The sequence below is a fragment of the Salvelinus namaycush genome, unplaced genomic scaffold, assembly GCF_016432855.1.
Source record: "Salvelinus namaycush isolate Seneca unplaced genomic scaffold, SaNama_1.0 Scaffold2426, whole genome shotgun sequence".
Lineage (NCBI taxonomy): Eukaryota > Metazoa > Chordata > Actinopteri > Salmoniformes > Salmonidae > Salvelinus > Salvelinus namaycush.
In genome coordinates this window covers 12,986-38,456 of record NW_024059260.1, presented here as the reverse complement: position 1 = coordinate 38,456, position 25,471 = coordinate 12,986, and the positions used below count along the sequence as shown (strand labels likewise).

The following is a 25,471-nucleotide window of genomic DNA, read 5'->3' as shown; positions in this document are numbered from 1 at the left end:
CTGCATTTCTGACGTGTCAAGCATAGCTGGTGATACAGAAGACTATGGATTTGAATCCAAGCTATACCTTCACTCTGACCTTTTATCTCAATGACTTACCTATGAAACGTCCTCCTAAATGGTTTAAATAAATGCTCCTTTTCTCGACAAGAAATAGACAGGCAGAGGGATCAAGAAAAATAATTGCATCTGGTGAGGCTCAACTCACAACCTTGTCATCGATTTGCTGCATACTGCTGTATAAGTACAACACGCTAACCGAATGCACCACAGGATCCACTAACAACACTCTCACTGATCACCATATTTTGCTCAAACAGAGCTGTACGATATTCAGACCAAGTAATTATTACTATTGAGGTACCTGGCTAGCTCAGTCGGTAGAGCATGAGACTCTTAATCTCAGGGTCGTGGGTTCGAGCCCCACGTTGGGTGAATATTTTTCTCATCCGAAGCACGAACTCACTTTGCAAACAGCCATCCGCTTGGACTTTCGAGCAGGCTTGCCACCCTGCATTTCTGACGTGTCAGGCATAGCTGGTGATACAGAAGACTATGGATTTGAATCCTAGCTATACCTTCACTCTGACCTTTTATCTCAATGACTTACCTATGAAACGTCCTCCTAAATGGTTTAAATAAATGCTCCTTTTCTCGACAAGAAATAGACAGGCAGAGGGATCAAGAAAAATAATTGCATCTGGTGAGGCTCAACTCACAACCTTGTCATCGATTTGCTGCATACTGCTGTATAAGTACAACACGCTAACCGAATGCACCACAGGATCCACTAACAACACTCTCACTGATCACCATATTTTGCTCAAACAGAGCTGTACGATATTCAGACCAAGTAATTATTACTATTGAGGTACCTGGCTAGCTCAGTCGGTAGAGCATGAGACTCTTAATCTCAGGGTCGTGGGTTCGAGCCCCACGTTGGGTGAATCTTTTCTCATCCGAAGCACGAACTCACTTTGCAAACAGCCATCCGCTTGGACTTTCGAGCAGGCTTGCCACCCTGCATTGCTGAAGTGTCAGGCATAGCTGGTGTTACAGAAGACTATGGATTTGAATCCTAGCTATACCTTCACTCTGACCTTTTATCTCAATGACTTACCTATGAAACGTCCTCCTAAATGGTTTAAATAAATGCTCCTTTTCTCGACAAGAAATAGACAGGCAGAGGGATCAAGAAAAATAATTGCATCTGGTGAGGCTCAACTCACAACCTTGTCATCGATTTGCTGCATCGATTTGCTGCAAACAGCCATCCGCTTGGACTTTCGAGCAGGCTTGCCACCCTGCATTGCTGACGTGTCAGGCATAGCTGGTGTTACAGAAGACTATGGATTTGAATCCTAGCTATACCTTCACTCTGACCTTTTATCTCAATGACTTACCTATGAAACGTCCTCCTAAATGGTTTAAATAAATGCTCCTTTTCTCGACAAGAAATAGACAGGCAGAGGGATCAAGAAAAATAATTGCATCTGGTGAGGCTCAACTCACAACCTTGTCATCGATTTGCTGCATCGATTTGCTGCAAACAGCCATCCGCTTGGACTTTCGAGCAGGCTTGCCACCCTGCATTGCTGACGTGTCAGGCATAGCTGGTGTTACAGAAGACTATGGATTTGAATCCTAGCTATACCTTCACTCTGACCTTTTATCTCAATGACATACCTATTACCAATGAAACGTCCTCCTAAATGGTTTGAAGCAATGCTCCTTTTCTCGACAAGAAATAGACAGGCAGAGGGTTCAAGAAAAATACTTGCATCTGCTGAGGCTCAAACTCACAACCGTGACATCGATTTACTGCATACTGCTGTATAAGTACAACACGCTAACCGAATGCACCACAGGATCCACTAACAACACTCTCACTGATCACCATATTTTGCTCAAACAGAGCTGTACGATATTCAGACCAAGTAATTATTACTATTGAGGTACCTGGCTAGCTCAGTCGGTAGAGCATGAGACTCTTAATCTCAGGGTCGTGGGTTCGAGCCCCACGTTGGGTGAATCTTTTCTCATCCGAAGCACGAACTCACTTTGCAAACAGCCATCCGCTTGGACTTTCGAGCAGGCTTGCCACCCTGCATTTCTGACGTGTCAGGCATAGCTGGTGATACAGAAGACTATGGATTTGAATCCTAGCTATACCTTCACTCTGACCTTTTATCTCAATGACTTACCTATGAAACGTCCTCCTAAATGGTTTAAATAAATGCTCCTTTTCTCGACAAGAAATAGACAGGCAGAGGGATCAAGAAAAATAATTGCATCTGGTGAGGCTCAACTCACAACCTTGTCATCGATTTGCTGCATACTGCTGTATAAGTACAACACGCTAACCGAATGCACCACAGGATCCACTAACAACACTCTCACTGATCACCATATTTTGCTCAAACAGAGCTGTACGATATTCAGACCAAGTAATTATTACTATTGAGGTACCTGGCTAGCTCAGTCGGTAGAGCATGAGACTCTTAATCTCAGGGTCGTGGGTTCGAGCCCCACGTTGGGTGAATATTTTCTCATCCGAAGCACGAACTCACTTTGCAAACAGCCATCCGCTTGGACTTTCGAGCAGGCTTGCCACCCTGCATTGCTGACGTGTCAGGCATAGCTGGTGTTACAGAAGACTATGGATTTGAATCCTAGCTATACCTTCACTCTGACCTTTTATCTCAATGACTTACCTATGAAACGTCCTCCTAAATGGTTTAAATAAATGCTCCTTTTCTCGACAAGAAATAGACAGGCAGAGGGATCAAGAAAAATAATTGCATCTGGTGAGGCTCAACTCACAACCTTGTCATCGATTTGCTGCATACTGCTGTATAAGTACAACACGCTAACCGAATGCACCACAGGATCCACTAACAACACTCTCACTGATCACCATATTTTGCTCAAACAGAGCTGTACGATATTCAGACCAAGTAATTATTACTATTGAGGTACCTGGCTAGCTCAGTCGGTAGAGCATGAGACTCTTAATCTCAGGGTCGTGGGTTCGAGCCCCACGTTGGGTGAATCTTTTCTCATCCGAAGCACGAACTCACTTTGCAAACAGCCATCCGCTTGGACTTTCGAGCAGGCTTGCCACCCTGCATTTCTGACATGTCAGGCATATCTGGTGATACAGAAGACTATGGATTTGAATCCTAGCTATACCTTCACTCTGCCCTTTTATCTCAATGACTTACCTATGAAACGTCCTCCTAAATGGTTTAAATAAATGCTCCTTTTCTCGACAAGAAATAGACAGGCAGAGGGATCAAGAAAAATAATTGCATCTGGTGAGGCTCAACTCACAACCTTGTCATCGATTTGCTGCATACTGCTGTATAAGTACAACACGCTAACCGAATGCACCACAGGATCCACTAACAACACTCTCACTGATCACCATATTTTGCTCAAACAGAGCTGTACGATATTCAGACCAAGTAATTATTACTATTGAGGTACCTGGCTAGCTCAGTCGGTAGAGCATGAGACTCTTAATCTCAGGGTCGTGGGTTCGAGCCCCACGTTGGGTGAATCATTTCTCATCCGAAGCACGAACTCACTTTGCAAACAGCCATCCGCTTGGACTTTCGAGCAGGCTTGCCACCCTGCATTGCTGACGTGTCAGGCATAGCTGGTGTTACAGAAGACTATGGATTTGAATCCTAGCTATACCTTCACTCTGCTTTTTTATCTCAATGACTTACCTATGAAACGTCCTCCTAAATGGTTTAAATAAATGCTCCTTTTCTCGACAAGAAATAGACAGGCAGAGGGATCAAGAAAAATAATTGCATCTGGTGAGGCTCAACTCACAACCTTGTCATCGATTTGCTGCATCGATTTGCTGCAAACAGCCATCCGCTTGGACTTTCGAGCAGGCTTGCCACCCTGCATTGCTGACGTGTCAGGCATAGCTGGTGTTACAGAAGACTATGGATTTGAATCCTAGCTATACCTTCACTCTGACCTTTTATCTCAATGACATACCTATTACCAATGAAACGTCCTCCTAAATGGTTTGAAGCAATGCTCCTTTTCTCGACAAGAAATAGACAGGCAGAGGGTTCAAGAAAAATACTTGCATCTGCTGAGGCTCAAACTCACAACCGTGACATCGATTTACTGCATACTGCTGTATAAGTACAACACGCTAACCGAATGCACCACAAGATCCATTAACAACACTCTCACTGATCACCATATTTTGCTCAAACAGAGCTGTACGATATTCAGACCAAGTAATTATTACTATTGAGGTACCTGGCTAGCTCAGTCGGTAGAGCATGAGACTCTTAATCTCAGGGTCGTGGGTTCGAGCCCCACGTTGGGTGAATCATTTCTCATCCGAAGCACGAACTCACTTTGCAAACAGCCATCCGCTTGGACTTTCGAGCAGGCTTGCCACCCTGCATTGCTGATGTGTCAGGCATAGCTGGTGTTACAGAAGACTATGGATTTGAATCCTAGCTATACCTTCACTCTGCCCTTTTATCTCAATGACTTACCTATGAAACGTCCTCCTAAATGGTTTAAATAAATGCTCCTTTTCTCGACAAGAAATAGACAGGCAGAGGGATCAAGAAAAATAATTGCATCTGGTGAGGCTCAACTCACAACCTTGTCATCGATTTGCTGCATCGATTTGCTGCAAACAGCCATCCGCTTGGACTTTCGAGCAGGCTTGCCACCCTGCATTGCTGACGTGTCAGGCATAGCTGGTGTTACAGAAGACTATGGATTTCAATCCTAGCTATACCTTCACTCTGACCTTTTATCTCAATGACATACCTATTACCAATGAAACGTCCTCCTAAATGGTTTGAAGCAATGCTCCTTTTCTCGACAAGAAATAGACAGGCAGAGGGTTCAAGAAAAATACTTGCATCTGCTGAGGCTCAAACTCACAACCGTGACATCGATTTACTGCATACTGCTGTATAAGTACAACACGCTAACCGAATGCACCACAGGATCCATTAACAACACTCTCACTGATCACCATATTTTGCTCAAACAGAGCTGTACGATATTCAGACCAAGTAATTATTACTGTTGAGGTGCCTGGCTAGCTCAGTCGGTAGAACGTGAGACTCTTAATCTCAGTGTCGTGGGTTCGTGCCCCACGTTGGTCGAATCTTTTCTCTTCCGAAGCACGAACTCACTTTGAGAATAGCCATCCGCTTGGACTTTCGAGCAGGCTTGCCACCCTGCATTTCTGACGTGTCAAGCATAGCTGGTGATACAGAAGACTATGGATTTGAATCCAAGCTATACCTTCACTCTGACCTTTTATCTCAATGACTTACCTATGAAACGTCCTCCTAAATGGTTTAAATAAATGCTCCTTTTCTCGACAAGAAATAGACAGGCAGAGGGATCAAGAAAAATAATTGCATCTGGTGAGGCTCAACTCACAACCTTGTCATCGATTTGCTGCATACTGCTGTATAAGTACAACACGCTAACCGAATGCACCACAGGATCCACTAACAACACTCTCACTGATTACCATATTTTGCTCAAACAGAGCTGTACGATATTCAGACCAAGTAATTATTACTATTGAGGTACCTGGCTAGCTCAGTCGGTAGAGCATGAGACTCTTAATCTCAGGGTCGTGGGTTCGAGCCCCACGTTGGGTGAATCTTTTCTCATCCGAAGCACGAACTCACTTTGCAAACAGCCATCCGCTTGGACTTTCGAGCAGGCTTGCCACCCTGCATTGCTGAAGTGTCAGGCATAGCTGGTGTTACAGAAGACTATGGATTTGAATCCTAGCTATACCTTCACTCTGTCCTTTTATCTCAATGACTTACCTATGAAACGTCCTCCTAAATGGTTTAAATAAATGCTCCTTTTCTCGACAAGAAATAGACAGGCAGAGGGATCAAGAAAAATAATTGCATCTGGTGAGGCTCAACTCACAACCTTGTCATCGATTTGCTGCATCGATTTGCTGCAAACAGCCATCCGCTTGGACTTTCGAGCAGGCTTGCCACCCTGCATTGCTGACGTGTCAGGCATAGCTGGTGTTACAGAAGACTATGGATTTGAATCCTAGCTATACCTTCACTCTGTCCTTTTATCTCAATGACTTACCTATGAAACGTCCTCCTAAATGGTTTAAATAAATGCTCCTTTTCTCGACAAGAAATAGACAGGCAGAGGGATCAAGAAAAATAATTGCATCTGGTGAGGCTCAACTCACAACCTTGTCATCGATTTGCTGCATCGATTTGCTGCAAACAGCCATCCGCTTGGACTTTCGAGCAGGCTTGCCACCCTGCATTGCTGACGTGTCAGGCATAGCTGGTGTTACAGAAGACTATGGATTTGAATCCTAGCTATACCTTCACTCTGACCTTTTATCTCAATGACATACCTATTACCAATGAAACGTCCTCCTAAATGGTTTGAAGCAATGCTCCTTTTCTCGACAAGAAATAGACAGGCAGAGGGTTCAAGAAAAATACTTGCATCTGCTGAGGCTCAAACTCACAACCGTGACATCGATTTACTGCATACTGCTGTATAAGTACAACACGCTAACCGAATGCACCACAGGATCCATTAACAACACTCTCACTGATCACCATATTTTGCTCAAACAGAGCTGTACGATATTCAGACCAAGTAATTATTACTGTTGAGGTGCCTGGCTAGCTCAGTCGGTAGAACATGAGACTCTTAATCTCAGGGTCGTGGGTTCGTGCCCCACGTTGGTCGAATCTTTTCTCTTCCGAAGCACGAACTCACTTTGCAAACAGCCATCCGCTTGGACTTTCGAGCAGGCTTGCCACCCTGCATTTCTGACGTGTCAAGCATAGCTGGTGATACAGAAGACTATGGATTTGAATCCAAGCTATACCTTCACTCTGACCTTTTATCTCAATGACTTACCTATGAAACGTCCTCCTAAATGGTTTAAAGAAATGCTCATTTTCTCGACAAGAAATAGACAGGCAGAGGGATCAAGAAAAATAATTGCATCTGGTGAGGCTCAACTCACAACCTTGTCATCGATTTGCTGCATACTGCTGTATAAGTACAACACGCTAACCGAATGCACCACAGGATCCATTAACAACACTCTCACTGATCACCATATTTTGCTCAATCAGAGCTGTACGATATTCAGACCAAGTAATTATTACTGTTGAGGTGCCTGGCTAGCTCAGTCGGCAGAACGTGAGACTCTTAATCTCAGTGTCGTGGGTTCGTGCCCCACGTTGGTCGAATCTTTTCTCTTCCGAAGCACGAACTCACTTTGCAAACAGCCATCCGCTTGGACTTTCGAGCAGGCTTGCCACCCTGCATTTCTGACGTGTCAAGCATAGCTGGTGATACAGAAGACTATGGATTTGAATCCAAGCTATACCTTCACTCTGACCTTTTATCTCAATGACTTACCTATGAAACGTCCTCCTAAATGGTTTAAATAAATGCTCCTTTTCTCGACAAGAAATAGACAGGCAGAGGGTACAAGAAAAATACTTGCATCTGGTGAGGCTCAACTCACAACCTTGTCATCGATTTGCTGCATACTGCTGTATAAGTATAACACGCTAACCGATTGCACCACATGATCCATTAACAACACTCTCACTGATCACCATATTTTGCTCAACCAGAGCTGTATGATATTCAGACCAAGTAATTATTTCTATTGAGGTGCCTGGCTAGCTCAGTCGGTAGAGCATGAGACTCTTAATCTCAGGGTCGTGGGTTCGAGCCCCACGTTGGGTGAATCTTTTCTCTTCCGAAGCACAAACTCACTTTGCAAACAGCCATCCGCTTGGACTTTCGAGCAGGCTTGCCACCCCGGCATTTCTGATGTGTCAGGCATAGCTTGTGTTACAGAACACTATTGATTTGAATCCTAGCTATACCTTCACTCTGACCTTTTATCTCAATGACATACCTATTACCAATGAAACGTCCTCCTAAATGGTTTGAAGCAATGCTCCTTTTCTCGACAAGAAATAGACAGGCAGAGGGTACAAGAAAAATACTTGCTTCTGGTGAGGCTCAACTCACAACCTTGTCATCGATTTGCTGCATACTGCTGTATAAGTATAACACGCTAACCGATTGCACCACAGGATCCATTAACAACACTCTCACTGATCACCATATTTTGCTCAAACAGAGCTGTATGATATTCAGACCAAGTAATTATTACTGTTTAGGTGCCTGGCTAGCTCAGTCGGTAGAGCATGAGACTCTTAATCTCAGGGTCGTTGGTTCGAGCCCCACGTTGGGCGAATCTTTTCTCTTCCGAAGCACAAACTCACTTTGCAAACAGCCATCCGCTTGGACTTTCGAGCAGGCTTGCCACCCTGCATTTCTGATGTGTCAGGCATAGCTTGTGTTACAGAACACTATTGATTTGAATCCTAGCTATACCTTCACTCTGACCTTTTATCTCAATGACATACCTATTACCAATGAAACGTCCTCCTAAATGGTTTGAAGCAATGCTCCTTTTCTCGACAAGAAATAGACAGGCAGAGGGTACAAGAAAAATACTTGCATCTGGTGAGGCTCAACTCACAACCTTGTCATCGATTTGCTGCATACTGCTGTATAAGTATAACACGCTAACCGATTGCACCACAGGATCCATTAACAACACTCTCACTGATCACCATATTTTGCTCAAACAGAGCTGTATGATATTCAGACCAAGTAAATATTACTGTTTAGGTGCCTGGCTAGCTCAGTCGGTAGAGCATGAGACTTGTAATATCAGGGTTGTGGGTTTGAGCCCCACGTTGGGCGAATCTTTTCTCTTCCGAAGCACAAACTCACTTTGCAAACAGCCATCCGCTTGGACTTTCGAGCAGGCTTGCCACCCCGGCATTTCTGATGTGTCAGGCATAGCTTGTGTTACAGAACACTATTGATTTGAATCCTAGCTATACCTTCACTCTGACCTTTTATCTCAATGACATACCTATTACCAATTAAACGTCCTCCTAAATGGTTTGAAGCAATGCTCCTTTTCTCGACAAGAAATAGACAGGCAGAGGGTACAAGAAAAATACTTGCTTCTGGTGAGGCTCAACTCACAACCTTGTCATCGATTTGCTGCATACTGCTGTATAAGTATAACACGCTAACCGATTGCACCACAGGATCCATTAACAACACTCTCACTGATCACCATATTTTGCTCAAACAGAGCTGTATGATATTCAGACCAAGTAATTATAACTGTTTAGGTGCCTGGCTAGCTCAGTCGGTAGAGCATGAGACTCTTAATCTCAGGGTCGTGGGTTCGAGCCCCACGTTGCGCGAATCTTTTCTCTTCCGAAGCACAAACTCACTTTGCAAACAGCCATCCGCTTGGACTTTCGAGCAGGCTTGCCACCCTGCATTTCTGATGTGTCAGGCATAGCTGGTGTTACAGAAGACTATTGATTTGAATCCTAGCTATACCTTCACTCTGACCTTTTATCTCAATGACATACCTATTACCAATGAAACGTCCTCCTAAATGGTTTGAAGCAATGCTCCTTTTCTCGACAAGAAATAGACAGGCAGAGGGTACAAGAAAAATACTTGCTTCTGGTGAGGCTCAACTCACAACCTTGTCATCGATTTGCTGCATACTGCTGTATAAGTATAACACGCTAACCGATTGCACCACAGGATCCATTAACAACACTCTCACTGATCACCATATTTTGCTCAAACAGAGCTGTATGATATTCAGACCAAGTAATTATTACTGTTTAGGTGCCTGGCTAGCTCAGTCGGTAGAGCATGAGACTCTTAATCTCAGGGTCGTGGGGTCGAGCCCCACGTTGGGTGAATCTTTTCTCTTCCGAAGCACAAACTCACTTTGCAAACAGCCATCCGCTTGGACTTTCGAGCAGGCTTGCCACCCTGCATTTCTGATGTGTCAGGCATAGCTGGTGTTACAGAAGACTATTGATTTGAATCCTAGCTATACCTTCACTCTGACCTTTTATCTCAATGACATACCTATTACCAATGAAACGTCCTCCTAAATGGTTTGAAGCAATGCTCCTTTTCTCGACAAGAAATAGACAGGCAGAGGGTACAAGAAAAATACTTGCTTCTGGTGAGGCTCAACTCACAACCTTGTCATCGATTTGCTGCATACTGCTGTATAAGTATAACACGCTAACCGATTGCACCACAGGATCCATTAACAACACTCTCACTGATCACCATATTTTGCTCAAACAGAGCTGTATGATATTCAGACCAAGTAATTATTACTGTTTAGGTGCCTGGCTAGCTCAGTCGGTAGAGCATGAGACTCTTAATCTCAGGGTCGTGGGTTCGAGCCCCACGTTGGGTGAATCTTTTCTCTTCCGAAGCACAAACTCACTTTGCAAACAGCCATCCGCTTGGACTTTCGAGCAGGCTTGCCACCCTGCATTTCTGATGTGTCAGGCATAGCTGGTGTTACAGAAGACTATTGATTTGAATCCTAGCTATACCTTCACTCCGATCTTTTATCTCAATGACATACCTATTACCAATGAAACGTCCTCCTAAATGGTTTGAAGCAATGCTCCTTTTCTCGACAAGAAATAGACAGGCAGAGGGTACAAGAAAAATACTTGCATCTGGTGAGGCTCAACTCACAACCTTGTCATCGATTTGCTGCATACTGCTATATAAGTATAACACGCTAACCGATTGCACCACATGATCCATTAACAACACTCTCACTGATCACCATATTTTGCTCAAACAGAGCTGTATGATATTCAGACCAAGTAATTATTACTGTTGAGGTGCCTGGCTAGCTCAGTCGGTAGAGCATGAGACTCTTAATCTCAGGGTCGTGGGTTCGAGCCCCAAGTTGGGCAAATCTTTTCTCTTCTGTTGATAAAACGTTTACTGGAGACAGGAGATCAAGTGGAGACATAGGACGAGGTGGATATTTGTATAATAAGGCCGTTTATTCACATGTAAAAATATCTTAGTAAATCGTGCAGCACGGCCCCTTCTGTCTGACTCGTATGGAATCGTCGGAAAAGAGAGCGCTCTACACATTTTGTACAGATTATATAGGCAACAAGCAAAGTAGGTTGATCTTGTAGTCTGGCCTTCCTATTGGTCGATCTGGGTCGTGGGTAGTCCTGTCCGGGCCTGATGTCGACGTTCCATTGGCTCTTCACACAGTTCTTTGTCTTAGTCTTATCCAAAAGCATCCATCCATGTGCGTTTGTTTTCACAGGGGCCTATTCATGGGGGAGGGGATGTGTGTGTGGGTCTGTGGTTATTTATAAGGGTACAAAGTGTGGGGGTATAGTGGGGATGGGTGCATGTTGTGCCAAGTATAGCTTGTGTTGAGAAGTTGTAAAACAAGTTACCAGTATCTAATACAATTTCTTACAAATCCCCCTCTTCACGTCTTATAGACGTGAATAAACTAGTTAAAATTTGTCAGAAGACAAATTTTTGATTCCCCCTCTTCACGTCTCACAAGAGACGTGACATAAAAGTAAACAAGACAAAGCTATGGGATAAAATTTGTCAGAAGACAAATTTTTGATTCCCCCTCTTCACGTCTCACAAGAGACGTGACATAAAAGTTTCTTAGTCCTCAAATAGATAGACAGGTCCAGCTTCCCCATCATCAAGCAATGGGAACATTTGGGCCCTTTCCTGATTAGGGTCTATGGCGGCAGTTATAACACGGCTAGCAAGCGTGCGCGCACATGGAATGCAACAGCATCCACAAAGTACAAGAATGCCTGCAAAAACGGAAATAGATACTAGGATAGAGGAAACCAGCGTCTTATATTTACCAAAAGCATCCATCCATGAGTCCCACATAGAAGTGTCCACTCCAGAATGCTGTTTCATCTTACCATTAAGGGTACGAAGTCCCTCCAATGCCACAGTCAGACTCCCATCCGTAGCTGTGTTGTTGGGAATGAAAGTACAACACTGCTCACCAAACATGGCACAGACCCCCCCCCCGTTCTGCCAATAACATATCAACCGCGATTCTATTTTGAAATGCCATCAGGGATGTAGCTGCCAATTGTCCATGGACCGCCTCAAAGCCTTGTTGCGTCCAAAATCACACATTATTAACCAAAAAACGAGAAATTGTTAAACCCTCAGGTCCATCCCTCTATACAACCTGTACCAGGTGGGCTCGTCGCCACCCGGGAACTTCAAACCTTCACAACAGGGAGGACAAACATCACTTTTTATTCATTCGACAACCTCTACTACAGCAAACCAAGGGTCCTTCTCTGTCAGGCCCACTCTCCTGCGAAAGCTTGATTCTGTATCAGCCTCCTTTCCACATCTGTAACAGACTTCTTCAAACAAGGTATGATACAGGCAGCACAGCACATGAGCATAAGAAAAACAACAACTAGAGTCAGAAATCCAGTAACCATCATTGTAGTGTACTTACCAAACCAACCACCCAGCCAGGGGAACAGTCCACTCTCCTCCACACCTGCAAGACCCTTCATCTCCACTGATAACCTTGCCAACCCACTCAGAGCTTTTGAAATGCTCCCATCCGGACTAGTATTGTTAGGAACAAACGTGCAACACTGTTCTCCAATCATTTTACATACACCTCCCTGGTTGGCCAGAATCATGTCCAGTTCTAGTCTATTTTGTCTACTGGTTTGAGAGGTAGCATCCAATCGTTCAGCCATCCCCGTAAGTACTGTGTGGGTGTAGTTAACAAATCATTGTAGATTATAGTAGATATAATTGATCCAGGCATTCTGCTTAGCATCAACAATAGCTGGGCCAAAAATGGGCAATAAATGCCACAGGCCATCATTCCTGTTTGATGTCTGGTATTCGTGGGGGACCCCTATTGGGACCCCAACAGGTTGGTGTGCATGTTATCTGTACCCTCGGACCAAGGAGCGTCACGGTTCTGCCGTCTCCTGGGTTGGTACCGAGTCTCTGTGTCATGTGCAACTCCCAGAAGTTGGTTAGCTATAGCCTCAATAATAGGCAATGGTGGTATCAGACTGGCCAAAGTACATGTGCAACGACAATTTCCTTTCAAAATGGGGTCAACCGCCTGGCAGGTCCACACATCCACCATACATCAGCAACACCTCTAGTTAATAGTGGCATTAGTGATGCAGGTAGTAGTAGGGAGCCTCCCATAGTCTATACCCCTACCTGTACCAGTGATACAGCTGTAATATCCCCCATATGCCTTAACTCCCCACGGTACCTTCTGGGGAGGGACTTCTGGGAACACAAGACTCAGAGTTTTACACAGGGTTGAATTTGGCTTAAACTTTCCAATATACACATCCAACCTTCCCCATTACTTAGGGCAAATGGGTGAGCAGCCAGAATAGGTCTGGCATGTCCACATACGACACAGTCCTTTCTATTAAGTGTTTTGTAGGCCAACCACATATTCTCCCTTTCCTCATAACCAGTTTCAGTCCCCAATTGTTCACTATCTGAGATGTCTTTTATATTTATTATCTGTACCAGATTGGAGAGCTTAGGTGATGGCGTGGGACTTGGTCTTGAAGTGGTGGAGGAGGCCGGCTGAACCCTGGTCCGTTGGAACTGGTGGTGGTTCTGGCAGCACTGTGATGGTAACCTCCCCATCGTATCCTAATCAGACAGCTCAGGACTACAAGCAGTCCTGTAAAACCCCACCCTCTCCCAGAGAACACATCATCAGCCAGAGATCAAACAACACTTTCACTTCTATGAACGTACACAGTGTTGAGAGGTCGGGGTCAGGGATTCTTCGTTAAGGAGTTGATCCCCGAGCTCTATTAGCAACGGTTCTTCTCCTTAACTCTGTGATCATTCGGCAGTGTCAGTGTGTCTCACCCTCCAAGTGCGATATGCTCCCAGGTTGAGTGATTCACCTTCTCCTTTAATTCACCTGCAACGCATAGAATCCTGGACATAGAGGCTTGGCTAACAAACAGTTTCTCATTTGTTCTATCTGATTATATATTTAACTTCTATACCCATTTGTTAGCTAGTAACTTGTAATTTTTAATTTTTAATTAGTTTATTATCCAATAGGCCCCAATCCTATCCTAGACCACAATGTACCCCTCTCCCGTTTGATACCTGGCTCTGGCCAGGTATCAACCTTACCTACTCTTAATAATGACTTAGGTACGATTAGCAAAAGGAATAGCAGCCCATTCAAAACCGTCATAGCCAATGTTTAAAAACAGAAACCTGACTCCTCTGTGGTTAATTGCAATTATGGTCAAGAGTTATAAACTCTATTATAATCAATTTACCTCAAAATTAGTATTCCAAATGACCACAATTTCATTATCCTCACTACATTCCCCTGTGGGTGATCAAACCACATGAAAATGCAATGAAGACAGGTCAAGAGGTTACATCACCTCCTTACATTCGTGTTTCATACTATATCTAGACATACTAAAAGAACCCTTTATCTTAAAATTCCCTTGTCTAAATAAAACTCAGAAAATAATCCTCCTAATATATATATAAGTGTACTCCTTTAAGATATCTTATCTCTGGGAACACGGAAACCCTTAACCTAAATGTTTACTACAAAAACAAAATTATGTCACCAGCACTCAACCAGGCTCCCCGTCGGCTGGGAGACCGTTGAGTGCTGCAATACTGCCATCTCCTGTCCATTCTCTGCACAGCTCTCCACCCGCTCTTATTCAACCTTCTCAATTTGAGCCATATTAGTTTCTTATTTTAACTGTTGTTTTATAATTTTTGATTTTTTGATTTTTTAATCTGTTATTACCTAGTTAGACTAGAGTGTCCGTGACATACATCCATGGGGATCCGGTTATAGTTATTCTATTAACCATGTGAAAGTGCCCAGGGACACCCCAAATATCAGTAGGAATATCACAAATAAGGGGCCAGATATCCCTAGCCTTGCCCAGGGAGGGAGAAATGTCCCTCTAACTGGGCGAGGTTCCTTTTTCAGGGGAGGCGGAGTTTGATGCCGCATCCCCTGAGTCAGGAATGTCTTCATTTGGAATCGAATTTAAGCTGTTTAAATCAGCTCTGACTTCTGTCAGTGTTCTAGAAGGGATTGGGGCTGGAGTGCAATGTGTGAGGTGGTGCCAAGGTGCGCCTGATTTACCTTTGACCTGGACTGAGTGTGAAGTAACCTCCCTCACTTCGTACGGTCCAGTCCACCTGGGTTCTAGCCACTTTCTCTTGTGGACTTTAACCCCACCCAGTCACCAATTTTTTTTTTTACCTTCAGTGGTGGCGGATCTCCCGTCAGCTCCCCGTCTTGGACCTTGTGAATCTGTGTGGAGAGAGCTGCAGAAAGTTCCGTCAATTATCAGACATTACAATTTGTTGTACATCAAGGGCGGGCATATGACCTCCCTCCCTTGGTGGACCAAGCATGACTCTACCAGTCATTATCTCATGAGGAGAGAGATGGGTGCCTGCACCTGGAGAGGCTCTCATGGCCATCAACGCCAGGGGCAGGGCTTCAACCCAAATCAACTTCAAACCTGTACATACATTTGATTGGCGCGTTTCACGAGGCTTTTGAGATTGTGGCCTGTACACTAACCCAAACTTGTGCACAATACCCAATCTTTCCTCCACCTGTCTCAGGTGTTGGTTACTGAAATGGGACCCGTTTGTCGGATCGGATTTGCCTTGGAACTCCATACCTTGGTATGAGTTCGGTTTGCAGCCACTTAATGACCGACTTTGCATCCTCCCTTGCTGTTGGCATTGCCTCGACCCATTTGGAAAACCTGTCTACCATTACCAAAAGGTTATTTTTTATTTTTTTTATTATTATTATTATTATTTTTTCCAGCGCTGAACGTGAATTCTTTGCACATCAGATATGCTGCAACTCCATGGTGGGTGTGGATTTCCAATGGATGGCACATTACCAGATGAGCTGTTTTTTCCAATAGCTTTTGCCACTGCAGCCACATACCTGGAGCATGTGGTTTGTCCTACTTCAATGTGGTCCAGTTTGGAGGAGTGATACATCAACACTCTTCTCTCCCCCTCTTGTTTCTGGAAAAGGATGGATGATGTAAATCCTTCTTTTTCAGAAACATCCAGATGGAACTTGTGTTTTTTAGTCAGGTGCTATTAAGGCTGCTGCCACTGAGAGATCTGTTTTCAAGAGTGCAAAAGCCTTTGATGCTTCAGTAGTCCAGGTCAATGATGAGTATAGGTTAGTGGTGGGCAGCTTCAGGGCCATGGGGCATATTCGTCAGACATGCCCTGGAAAGGGGGAGGTGATCGCTGATTTGGGTCTGGGTTTGGAGTGGAAGAAAACTGAATCAGCTCTCTGTCTTCTCTCTTCAAAGGGCCTGGTTGAGACCCACCACCCCGTCCTTGTGGGTAGGTTGATAGAGACCCACCGTGTCCCTGTAGTGAGGCGGGGTTCGAACCCCCTCTACGTCCCTGTGTGTACGCTCTATCCCTTTCCTCCCTTTCTCGATGATCAGGCCTCTCTTCACACACGAGTTGCCCTTCTTGGATCCCCCAAGTCATGTTTCCTTTTAGGTGTCTTTCATGCACCACAAACACCGGTGCCTGTACCACAGCAGGGGTCAGAAAAGGGTTTTGAGGGAGGTGGGTAAATGGATTTTGAAAATAGGGAGGTGGTGTTATTTTCTCTCCCTGCTCTGTCTTTTATTCTCTGATCTAAGTATTCATTGAATTTGTGTTTGGGGACGGTGGTCGTGGCCATTTTGTCGTTAAACTATGTCTGGGTCTATATTATTTTTGGTGCTCTTAGCCCGTCACTGATCTCCCAGCGATGTATTCTTGGTGCCTACACAGACTTATCTTTGGTGTCCCACTCTCTTTACACAAAGAATTTTATTGCCGTATATTTAGCGAATTATTTTTTCCGTTTTCCAACAATATTTCAGCTATATCCTTTTGGAACAATATATTAGTAAATTCAAGCGTTTCTAGAATAATTATTTAATTAATTCTAGGACTCATTTTTCTCAAAAATATTATTATCACATATTCAACTAATTAATTAAATACTTTCCCAAAGTATTTCAAACGTGTCCTTTTGGGACAATATATTAGTGTATCCTAGCGCTTCTAGAATAATTATCAAATGATTTCTAGTCCTTAAGGCAAACCCAGCAGCACGAGAGGGAAAAAATCAAGTCAACTTATCAGCACAAATAGCTGCTTCACAACAGCCCACACATTTTGACTCGGCGGTCACTTTCAACACAGCCTCAATTTAGCATATCCCTAATCAGTAGCAATCGGTCTCGTGGAACGTTCAATCACCCACATTGATTTGGAGAGTTTCAGGTTTAATACCTTCTACCATTAATTTCGCTAACACAACTTGAACATACAATATCACATTAGATTCTTCACGGTAACACCTAGCTGATCAATCTATTGCCCGACTATATGAATCTTATTTTTATTTATTTTTTTATGGGTCCTCACGGTAACACCTAGTTGATTGCCAATTCAACTATTGCGTGACTATATGGATCTCATCTTTTAATTATGGATTCCTCACGGTATGAAGGTATATATGAATCCTTATAAAGCTTATTCCTCACTGTACATCTAGTCGATCAACATATCGACTAGTGCCAGACTATGTGAACAAGTCTTTGACCTATTATTACTTAGATATCTTTATACAATGCCTTAGATTCTTAACAATTTCACATAAATTAAACCGTAATTCATACTCACTCCAGTACTCCTGATCTCAATTTAGATATTGGCTATAATACAATATACAGATTTTGATTAAACAGGCTTCTGCTTACCTTATAGTTTCGAGCTCTTTGATCAGTTTCCTGGGTGAGTTGAATCGCGATGTCTCCTTCGGTAAGGTCACCCCTCCTTCTAGAATCTTTCTCCCACTCGCCTCCTGTCTGATCAACTTTCTATGGACCGAATTCAAAGGTGTCTGACCATCCTCTGCTTACCAAGTTTTGTTGATAAAACGTTTACTGGAGACAGGAGATCAAGTGGAGACATAGGACGAGGTGGATATTTGTATAATAAGGCCGTTTATTCACATGTAAAAATATCTTAGTAAATCGTGCAGCACGGCCCCTTCTGTCTGACTCGTATGGAATCGTCGGAAAAGAGAGCGCTCTACACATTTTGTACAGATTATATAGGCAACAAGCAAAGTAGGTTGATCTTGTAGTCTGGCCTTCCTATTGGTCGATCTGGGTCGTGGGTAGTCCTGTCCGGGCCTGATGTCGACGTTCCATTGGCTCTTCACACAGTTCTTTGTCTTAGTCTTATCCAAAAGCATCCATCCATGTGCGTTTGTTTTCACAGGGGCCTATTCATGGGGGAGGGGATGTGTGTGTGGGTCTGTGGTTATTTATAAGGGTACAAAGTGTGGGGGTATAGTGGGGATGGGTGCATGTTGTGCCAAGTATAGCTTGTGTTGAGAAGTTGTAAAACAAGTTACCAGTATCTAATACAATTTCTTACACTTCCGAAGCACAAACTCACTTTGCAAACAGCCATCCGCTTGGACTTTCGAGCAGGCTTGCCACCCTGCATTTCTGACGTGTCAGGCATAGCTGGTGTTACAGAACACTATTGATTTGAATCCTAGCTATACCTTCACTCTGACCTTTTATCTCAATAACATACCTATTACCAATGAAACGTCCTCCTAAATGGTTTGAAGCAATGCTCCTTTTCTCGACAAGAAATAGACAGGCAGAGGGTACAAGAAAAATACTTGCATCTGGTGAGGCTCAACTCACAACCTTGTCATCGATTTGCTGCATACTGCTGTATAAGTATAACACGCTAACCGATTGCACCACAGGATCCATTAACAACACTCTCACTGATCACCATATTTTGCTCAAACAGAGCTGTATGATATTCAGACCAAGTAATTATTACTGTTGAGGTGCCTGGCTAGCTCAGTCGGTAGAGCATGAGACTCTTAATCTCAGGGTCGTGGGTTCGAGCCCCACGTTGGGCGAATCTTTTCTCTTCCGAAGCACGAACTCACTTTGCAAACAGCCATCCGCTTGGACTTTCGAGCAGGCTTGCCACCCTGCATTTCTGACGTGTCAGGCATAGCTGGTGTTACAGAAGACTATTGATTTGAATCCTAGCTATACCTTCACTCTGACCTTTTATCTCAATGACATACCTATTACCAATGAAACGTCCTCCTAAATGGTTTGAAGCAATGCTCCTTTTCTCGACAAGAAATAGACAGGCAGAGGGTACAAGAAAAATACTTGCATCTGGTGAGGCTCAACTCACAACCTTGTCATCGATTTGCTGCATACTGCTGTATAAGTATAACACGCTAACCGATTGCACCACAGGATCCATTAACAACACTCTCACTGATCACCATATTTTGCTCAAACAGAGCTGTATGATATTCAGACCAAGTAATTATTACTGTTGAGGTGCCTGGCTAGCTCAGTCGGTAGAGCATGAGACTCTTAATCTCAGGGTCGTGGGTTCGAGCCCCACGTTGGGCGAATCTTTTCTCTTCCGAAGCACAAACTCACTTTGCAAACAGCCATCCGCTTGGACTTTCGAGCAGGCTTGCCACCCTGCATTTCTGACGTGTCAGGCATAGCTGGTGTTACAGAAGACTATTGATTTGAATCCTAGCTATACCTTCACTCTGACCTTTTATCTCAATGACATACCTATTACCAATGAAACGTCCTCCTAAATGGTTTGAAGCAATGCTCCTTTTCTCGACAAGAAATAGACAGGCAGAGGGTACAAGAAAAATACTTGCATCTGGTGAGGCTCAACTCACAACCTTGTCATCGATTTGCTGCATACTGCTGTATAAGTATAACACGCTAACCGATTGCACCACAGGATCCATTAACAACACTCTCACTGATCACCATATTTTGCTCAAACAGAGCTGTATGATATTCAGACCAAGTAATTATTACTGTTGAGGTGCCTGGCTAGCTCAGTCGGTAGAGCATGAGACTCTTAATCTCAGGGTCGTGGGTTTCGAGCCCCACGTTGGGCGAATCTTTTCTCTTCCGAAGCACAAACTCACTTTGCAAACAGCCATCCGCTTGGACTTTCGAGCAGGCTTGCCACCCTGCATTGCTGACGTGTCAGGCATAGCTGGTGTTACAGAAGACTATGGATTTGAATCCAAGCTGTGCCTGCACTCTCACCTGTTATCTCAATGACTTACCTATGAAACGTCCTCCTAAATGGTTTGAAGCAATGCTCCTTTTCTCGACAAGAAATAGACAGGCAGAGGGTACAAGAAAAATACTTGCATCTGGTGAGGCTCAACTCACAACCTTGTCATCGATTTGCTGCATACTGCTGTATAAGTATAACACGCTAACCGATTGCACCACAGGATCCATTAACAACACTCTCACTGATCACCATATTTTGCTCAAACAGAGCTGTATGATATTCAGACCAAGTAATTATTACTGTTGAGGTGCCTGGCTAGCTCAGTCGGTAGAGCATGAGACTCTTAATCTCAGGGTCGTGGGTTCGAGCCCCACGTTGGGCGAATCTTTTCTCTTCCGAAGCACAAACTCACTTTGCAAACAGCCATCCGCTTGGACTTTCGAGCAGGCTTGCCACCCTGCATTTCTGACGTGTCAGGCATAGCTGGTGTTACAGAAGACTATTGATTTGAATCCTAGCTATACCTTCACTCTGACCTTTTATCTCAATGACATACCTATTACCAATGAAACGTCCTCCTAAATGGTTTGAAGCAATGCTCCTTTTCTCGACAAGAAATAGACAGGCAGAGGGTACAAGAAAAATACTTGCATCTGGTGAGGCTCAACTCACAACCTTGTCATCGATTTGCTGCATACTGCTGTATAAGTATAACACGCTAACCGATTGCACCACAGGATCCATTAACAACACTCTCACTGATCACCATATTTTGCTCAAACAGAGCTGTATGATATTCAGACCAAGTAATTATTACTGTTGAGGTGCCTGGCTAGCTCAGTCGGTAGAGCATGAGACTCTTAATCTCAGGGTCGTGGGTTCGAGCCCCACGTTGGGCGAATCTTTTCTCTTCCGAAGCACAAACTCACTTTGCAAACAGCCATCCGCTTGGACTTTCGAGCAGGCTTGCCACCCTGCATTTCTGACGTGTCAGGCATAGCTGGTGTTACAGAAGACTATTGATTTGAATCCTAGCTATACCTTCACTCTGACCTTTTATCTCAATGACATACCTATTACCAATGAAACGTCCTCCTAAATGGTTTGAAGCAATGCTCCTTTTCTCGACAAGAAATAGACAGGCAGAGGGTACAAGAAAAATACTTGCATCTGGTGAGGCTCAACTCACAACCTTGTCATCGATTTGCTGCATACTGCTGTATAAGTATAACACGCTAACCGATTGCACCACAGGATCCATTAACAACACTCTCACTGATCACCATATTTTGCTCAAACAGAGCTGTATGATATTCAGACCAAGTAATTATTACTGTTGAGGTGCCTGGCTAGCTCAGTCGGTAGAGCATGAGACTCTTAATCTCAGGGTCGTGGGTTCGAGCCCCACGTTGGGTGAATCTTTTCTCTTCCGAAGCACAAACTCACTTTGCAAACAGCCATCCGCTTGGACTTTCGAGCAGGCTTGCCACCCTGCATTGCTGACGTGTCAGGCATAGCTGGTGTTACAGAAGACTATGGTTTTGAATCCAAGCTGTGCCTGCACTCTCACCTGTTATCTCAATGACTTACCTATGAAACGTCCTCCTAAATGGTTTGAAGCAATGCTCCTTTTCTCGACAAGAAATAGACAGGCAGAGGGTACAAGAAAAATACTTGCATCTGGTGAGGCTCAACTCACAACCTTGTCATCGATTTGCTGCATACTGCTGTATAAGTATAACACGCTAACCGATTGCACCACAGGATCCATTAACAACACTCTCACTGATCACCATTCTTTGCTCAAACAGAGCTGTACGATATTCAGACCAAGTAATTATTACTGTTGAGGTGACTGACTAGCTAAGTCGGTAGAGCATGAGACACTTAATCTCAGGGTTGTGGGTTCGAGCCCCACGTTGGGCGAGTCTATCCTCTTCCGAAGCACAAACTCACTTTGCAAACAGCCATCCGCTTGGACTTTCGAGCAGGCTTGCCACCCTGCATTTCTGACGTGTCAGGCATAGCTGGTGTTACAGAAGACTATTGATTTGAATCCTAGCTATACCTTCACTCTGACCTTTTATCTCAATGACATACCTATTACCAATGAAACGTCCTCCTAAATGGTTTGAAGCAATGCTCCTTTTCTCGACAAGAAATAGACAGGCAGAGGGTACAAGAAAAATACTTGCATCTGGTGAGGCTCAACTCACAACCTTGTCATCGATTTGCTGCATACTGCTGTATAAGTATAACACGCTAACCGATTGCACCACAGGATCCATTAACAACACTCTCACTGATCACCATATTTTGCTCAAACAGAGCTGTATGATATTCAGACCAAGTAATTATTACTGTTGTGGTGCCTGGCTAGCTCAGTCGGTAGAGCATGAGACTCTTAATCTCAGGGTCGTGGGTTCGAGCCCCACGTTGGGTGAATCTTTTCTCTTCCGAAGCACAAACTCACTTTGCAAACAGCCATCCGCTTGGACTTTCGAGCAGGCTTGCCACCCTGCATTGCTGACGTGTCAGGCATAGCTGGTGTTACAGAAGACTATGGATTTGAATCATAGCTATACCTTCACTCTGACCTTTAATCTCAATGGCTTACCTATGAAACGTCCTCCTAAATGGTTTGAAGCAATGCTCCTTTTCTCGACAAGAAATAGACAGGCAGAGGGTACAAGAAAAATACTTGCATCTGGTGAGGCTCAACTCACAACCTTGTCATCGATTTGCTGCATACTGCTGTATAAGTATAACACGCTAACCGATTGCACCACATGATCCATTAACAACACTCTCACTGATCACCATATTTTGCTCAAACAGAGCTGTATGATATTCAGACCAAGTAATTATTACTGTTGATGTGCCTGGCTAGCTCAGTCGGTAGAGCATGAGACTCTTAATCTCAGGGTCGTGGGTTCGAGCCCCACGTTGGGCGAATCTTTTCTCTTCCGAAGCACAAACTCACTTTGCAAACAGCCATCCGCTTGGACTTTCGAGCAGGCTTGCCACCCTGCATTTCTGACGTGTCAGGCATAGCTGGTGTTACAGAAGACTATTGATTTGAATCCTAGCTATACCTTCACTCTGACCTTTTATCTCAATGACATACCTATTACCAATGAAACGTCCTCCTAAATGGTTTGAAGCAATGCTCCTTTTCTCGACAAGAAATAGACAGGCAGAGGGTACAAGAAAAATACTTGCATCTGGTGAGGCTCAACTCACAACCTTGTCATCGATTTGCTGCATACTGCTGTATAAGTATAACACGCTAACCGATTGCACCACAGGATCCATTAACAACACTCTCACTGATCACCATATTTTGCTCAAACAGAGCTGTATGATATTCAGACCAAGTAATTATTACTGTTGAGGTGCCTGGCTAGCTCAGTCGGTAGAGCATGAGACTCTTAATCTCAGGGTCGTGGGTTTGAGCCCCACGTTGGGCGAATCTTTTCTCTTCCGAAGCACAAACTCACTTTGCAAACAGCCATCCGCTTGGACTTTCGAGCAGGCTTGCCACCCTGCATTGCTGACGTGTCAGGCATAGCTGGTGTTACAGAAGACTATGGTTTTGAATCCAAGCTGTGCCTGCACTCTCACCTGTTATCTCAATGACTTACCTATGAAACGTCCTCCTAAATGGTTTGAAGCAATGCTCCTTTTCTCGACAAGAAATAGACAGGCAGAGGGTACAAGAAAAATACTTGCATCTGGTGAGGCTCAACTCACAACCTTGTCATCGATTTGCTGCATACTGCTGTATAAGTATAACACGCTAACCGATTGCACCACATGATCCATTAACAACACTCTCACTGATCACCATATTTTGCTCAAACAGAGCTGTATGATATTCAGACCAAGTAATTATTACTGTTGAGGTGCCTGGCTAGCTCAGTCGGTAGAGCATGAGACTCTTAATCTCAGGGTCGTGGGTTCGAGCCCCACGTTGGGCGAATCTTTTCTCTTCCGAAGCACAAACTCACTTTGCAAACAGCCATCCGCTTGGACTTTCGAGCAGGCTTGCCACCCTGCATTTCTGACGTGTCAGGCATAGCTGGTGTTACAGAAGACTATTGATTTGAATCCTAGCTATACCTTCACTCTGACCTTTTATCTCAATGACATACCTATTACCAATGAAACGTCCTCCTAAATGGTTTGAAGCAATGCTCCTTTTCTCGACAAGAAATAGACAGGCAGAGGGTACAAGAAAAATACTTGCATCTGGTGAGGCTCAACTCACAACCTTGTCATCGATTTGCTGCATACTGCTGTATAAGTATAACACGCTAACCGATTGCACCACAGGATCCATTAACAACACTCTCACTGATCACCATATTTTGCTCAAACAGAGCTGTATGATATTCAGACCAAGTAATTATTACTGTTGAGGTGCCTGGCTAGCTCAGTCGGTAGAGCATGAGACTCTTAATCTCAGGGTCGTGGGTTCGAGCCCCACGTTGGGCGAATCTTTTCTCTTCCGAAGCACAAACTCACTTTGCAAACAGCCATCCGCTTGGACTTTCGAGCAGGCTTGCCACCCTGCATTGCTGACGTGTCAGGCATAGCTGGTGTTACAGAAGACTATGGATTTGAATCCATAGCTATACCTTCACTCTGCACCTTTTATCTCAATGACTTACCTATGAAACGTCCTCCTAAATGGTTTGAAGCAATGCTCCTTTTCTCGACAAGAAATAGACAGGCAGAGGGTACAAGAAAAATACTTGCATCTGGTGAGGCTCAACTCACAACCTTGTCATCGATTTGCTGCATACTGCTGTATAAGTATAACACGCTAACCGATTGCACCACATGATCCATTAACAACACTCTCACTGATCACCATATTTTGCTCAAACAGAGCTGTATGATATTCAGACCAAGTAATTATTACTGTTGAGGTGCCTGGCTAGCTCAGTCGGTAGAGCATGAGACTCTTAATCTCAGGGTCGTGGGTTCGAGCCCCACGTTGGGCGAATCTTTTCTCTTCCGAAGCACAAACTCACTTTGCAAACAGCCATCCGCTTGGACTTTCGAGCAGGCTTGCCACCCTGCATTTCTGACGTGTCAGGCATAGCTGGTGTTACAGAAGACTATTGATTTGAATCCTAGCTATACCTTCACTCTGACCTTTTATCTCAATGACATACCTATTACCAATGAAACGTCCTCCTAAATGGTTTGAAGCAATGCTCCTTTTCTCGACAAGAAATAGACAGGCAGAGGGTACAAGAAAAATACTTGCATCTGGTGAGGCTCAACTCACAACCTTGTCATCGATTTG

General features: G+C 44.1%; 29 non-coding genes across 29 annotated transcripts; all 29 read left to right on the top strand.

Annotated features, from left to right (window-relative positions):
* The first annotated feature begins 362 nt into the window (after window positions 1-362).
* Window positions 363-435, top strand: trnak-cuu. Its single transcript has one exon. It is a non-coding gene; the product is annotated as a tRNA-Lys (tRNA).
* Window positions 436-873: 438 nt separating this feature from the next.
* On the top strand, window positions 874-946 carry trnak-cuu. Its single transcript has one exon. It is a non-coding gene; the product is annotated as a tRNA-Lys (tRNA).
* A 1,011-nt stretch (window positions 947-1,957) lies between these two features.
* On the top strand, window positions 1,958-2,030 carry trnak-cuu. Its single transcript has one exon. It is a non-coding gene; the product is annotated as a tRNA-Lys (tRNA).
* Window positions 2,031-2,467: 437 nt separating this feature from the next.
* On the top strand, window positions 2,468-2,540 carry trnak-cuu. The gene has a single exon. It is a non-coding gene; the product is annotated as a tRNA-Lys (tRNA).
* Window positions 2,541-2,977: 437 nt separating this feature from the next.
* On the top strand, window positions 2,978-3,050 carry trnak-cuu. Its single transcript has one exon. It is a non-coding gene; the product is annotated as a tRNA-Lys (tRNA).
* Window positions 3,051-3,487: 437 nt separating this feature from the next.
* trnak-cuu lies at window positions 3,488-3,560 on the top strand. Its single transcript has one exon. It is a non-coding gene; the product is annotated as a tRNA-Lys (tRNA).
* Window positions 3,561-4,288: 728 nt separating this feature from the next.
* trnak-cuu lies at window positions 4,289-4,361 on the top strand. The gene has a single exon. It is a non-coding gene; the product is annotated as a tRNA-Lys (tRNA).
* A 728-nt stretch (window positions 4,362-5,089) lies between these two features.
* trnak-cuu lies at window positions 5,090-5,162 on the top strand. Its single transcript has one exon. It is a non-coding gene; the product is annotated as a tRNA-Lys (tRNA).
* Window positions 5,163-5,599: 437 nt separating this feature from the next.
* Window positions 5,600-5,672, top strand: trnak-cuu. Its single transcript has one exon. It is a non-coding gene; the product is annotated as a tRNA-Lys (tRNA).
* A 1,011-nt stretch (window positions 5,673-6,683) lies between these two features.
* Window positions 6,684-6,756, top strand: trnak-cuu. The gene has a single exon. It is a non-coding gene; the product is annotated as a tRNA-Lys (tRNA).
* A 947-nt stretch (window positions 6,757-7,703) lies between these two features.
* trnak-cuu lies at window positions 7,704-7,776 on the top strand. Its single transcript has one exon. It is a non-coding gene; the product is annotated as a tRNA-Lys (tRNA).
* A 445-nt stretch (window positions 7,777-8,221) lies between these two features.
* trnak-cuu lies at window positions 8,222-8,294 on the top strand. The gene has a single exon. It is a non-coding gene; the product is annotated as a tRNA-Lys (tRNA).
* Window positions 8,295-8,738: 444 nt separating this feature from the next.
* Window positions 8,739-8,811, top strand: trnat-ugu. Its single transcript has one exon. It is a non-coding gene; the product is annotated as a tRNA-Thr (tRNA).
* Window positions 8,812-9,256: 445 nt separating this feature from the next.
* trnak-cuu lies at window positions 9,257-9,329 on the top strand. Its single transcript has one exon. It is a non-coding gene; the product is annotated as a tRNA-Lys (tRNA).
* A 444-nt stretch (window positions 9,330-9,773) lies between these two features.
* Window positions 9,774-9,846, top strand: trnak-cuu. Its single transcript has one exon. It is a non-coding gene; the product is annotated as a tRNA-Lys (tRNA).
* Window positions 9,847-10,290: 444 nt separating this feature from the next.
* On the top strand, window positions 10,291-10,363 carry trnak-cuu. The gene has a single exon. It is a non-coding gene; the product is annotated as a tRNA-Lys (tRNA).
* Window positions 10,364-10,807: 444 nt separating this feature from the next.
* Window positions 10,808-10,880, top strand: trnak-cuu. Its single transcript has one exon. It is a non-coding gene; the product is annotated as a tRNA-Lys (tRNA).
* Window positions 10,881-18,918: 8,038 nt separating this feature from the next.
* On the top strand, window positions 18,919-18,991 carry trnak-cuu. Its single transcript has one exon. It is a non-coding gene; the product is annotated as a tRNA-Lys (tRNA).
* A 444-nt stretch (window positions 18,992-19,435) lies between these two features.
* On the top strand, window positions 19,436-19,508 carry trnak-cuu. The gene has a single exon. It is a non-coding gene; the product is annotated as a tRNA-Lys (tRNA).
* A 444-nt stretch (window positions 19,509-19,952) lies between these two features.
* On the top strand, window positions 19,953-20,026 carry trnak-cuu. The gene has a single exon. It is a non-coding gene; the product is annotated as a tRNA-Lys (tRNA).
* Window positions 20,027-20,463: 437 nt separating this feature from the next.
* trnak-cuu lies at window positions 20,464-20,536 on the top strand. Its single transcript has one exon. It is a non-coding gene; the product is annotated as a tRNA-Lys (tRNA).
* A 444-nt stretch (window positions 20,537-20,980) lies between these two features.
* Window positions 20,981-21,053, top strand: trnak-cuu. The gene has a single exon. It is a non-coding gene; the product is annotated as a tRNA-Lys (tRNA).
* Window positions 21,054-21,497: 444 nt separating this feature from the next.
* Window positions 21,498-21,570, top strand: trnak-cuu. Its single transcript has one exon. It is a non-coding gene; the product is annotated as a tRNA-Lys (tRNA).
* Window positions 21,571-22,524: 954 nt separating this feature from the next.
* On the top strand, window positions 22,525-22,597 carry trnak-cuu. The gene has a single exon. It is a non-coding gene; the product is annotated as a tRNA-Lys (tRNA).
* Window positions 22,598-23,034: 437 nt separating this feature from the next.
* Window positions 23,035-23,107, top strand: trnak-cuu. Its single transcript has one exon. It is a non-coding gene; the product is annotated as a tRNA-Lys (tRNA).
* Window positions 23,108-23,551: 444 nt separating this feature from the next.
* On the top strand, window positions 23,552-23,624 carry trnak-cuu. The gene has a single exon. It is a non-coding gene; the product is annotated as a tRNA-Lys (tRNA).
* A 437-nt stretch (window positions 23,625-24,061) lies between these two features.
* Window positions 24,062-24,134, top strand: trnak-cuu. Its single transcript has one exon. It is a non-coding gene; the product is annotated as a tRNA-Lys (tRNA).
* Window positions 24,135-24,578: 444 nt separating this feature from the next.
* trnak-cuu lies at window positions 24,579-24,651 on the top strand. The gene has a single exon. It is a non-coding gene; the product is annotated as a tRNA-Lys (tRNA).
* A 439-nt stretch (window positions 24,652-25,090) lies between these two features.
* Window positions 25,091-25,163, top strand: trnak-cuu. Its single transcript has one exon. It is a non-coding gene; the product is annotated as a tRNA-Lys (tRNA).
* The last annotated feature ends 308 nt before the right edge of the window (window positions 25,164-25,471 follow it).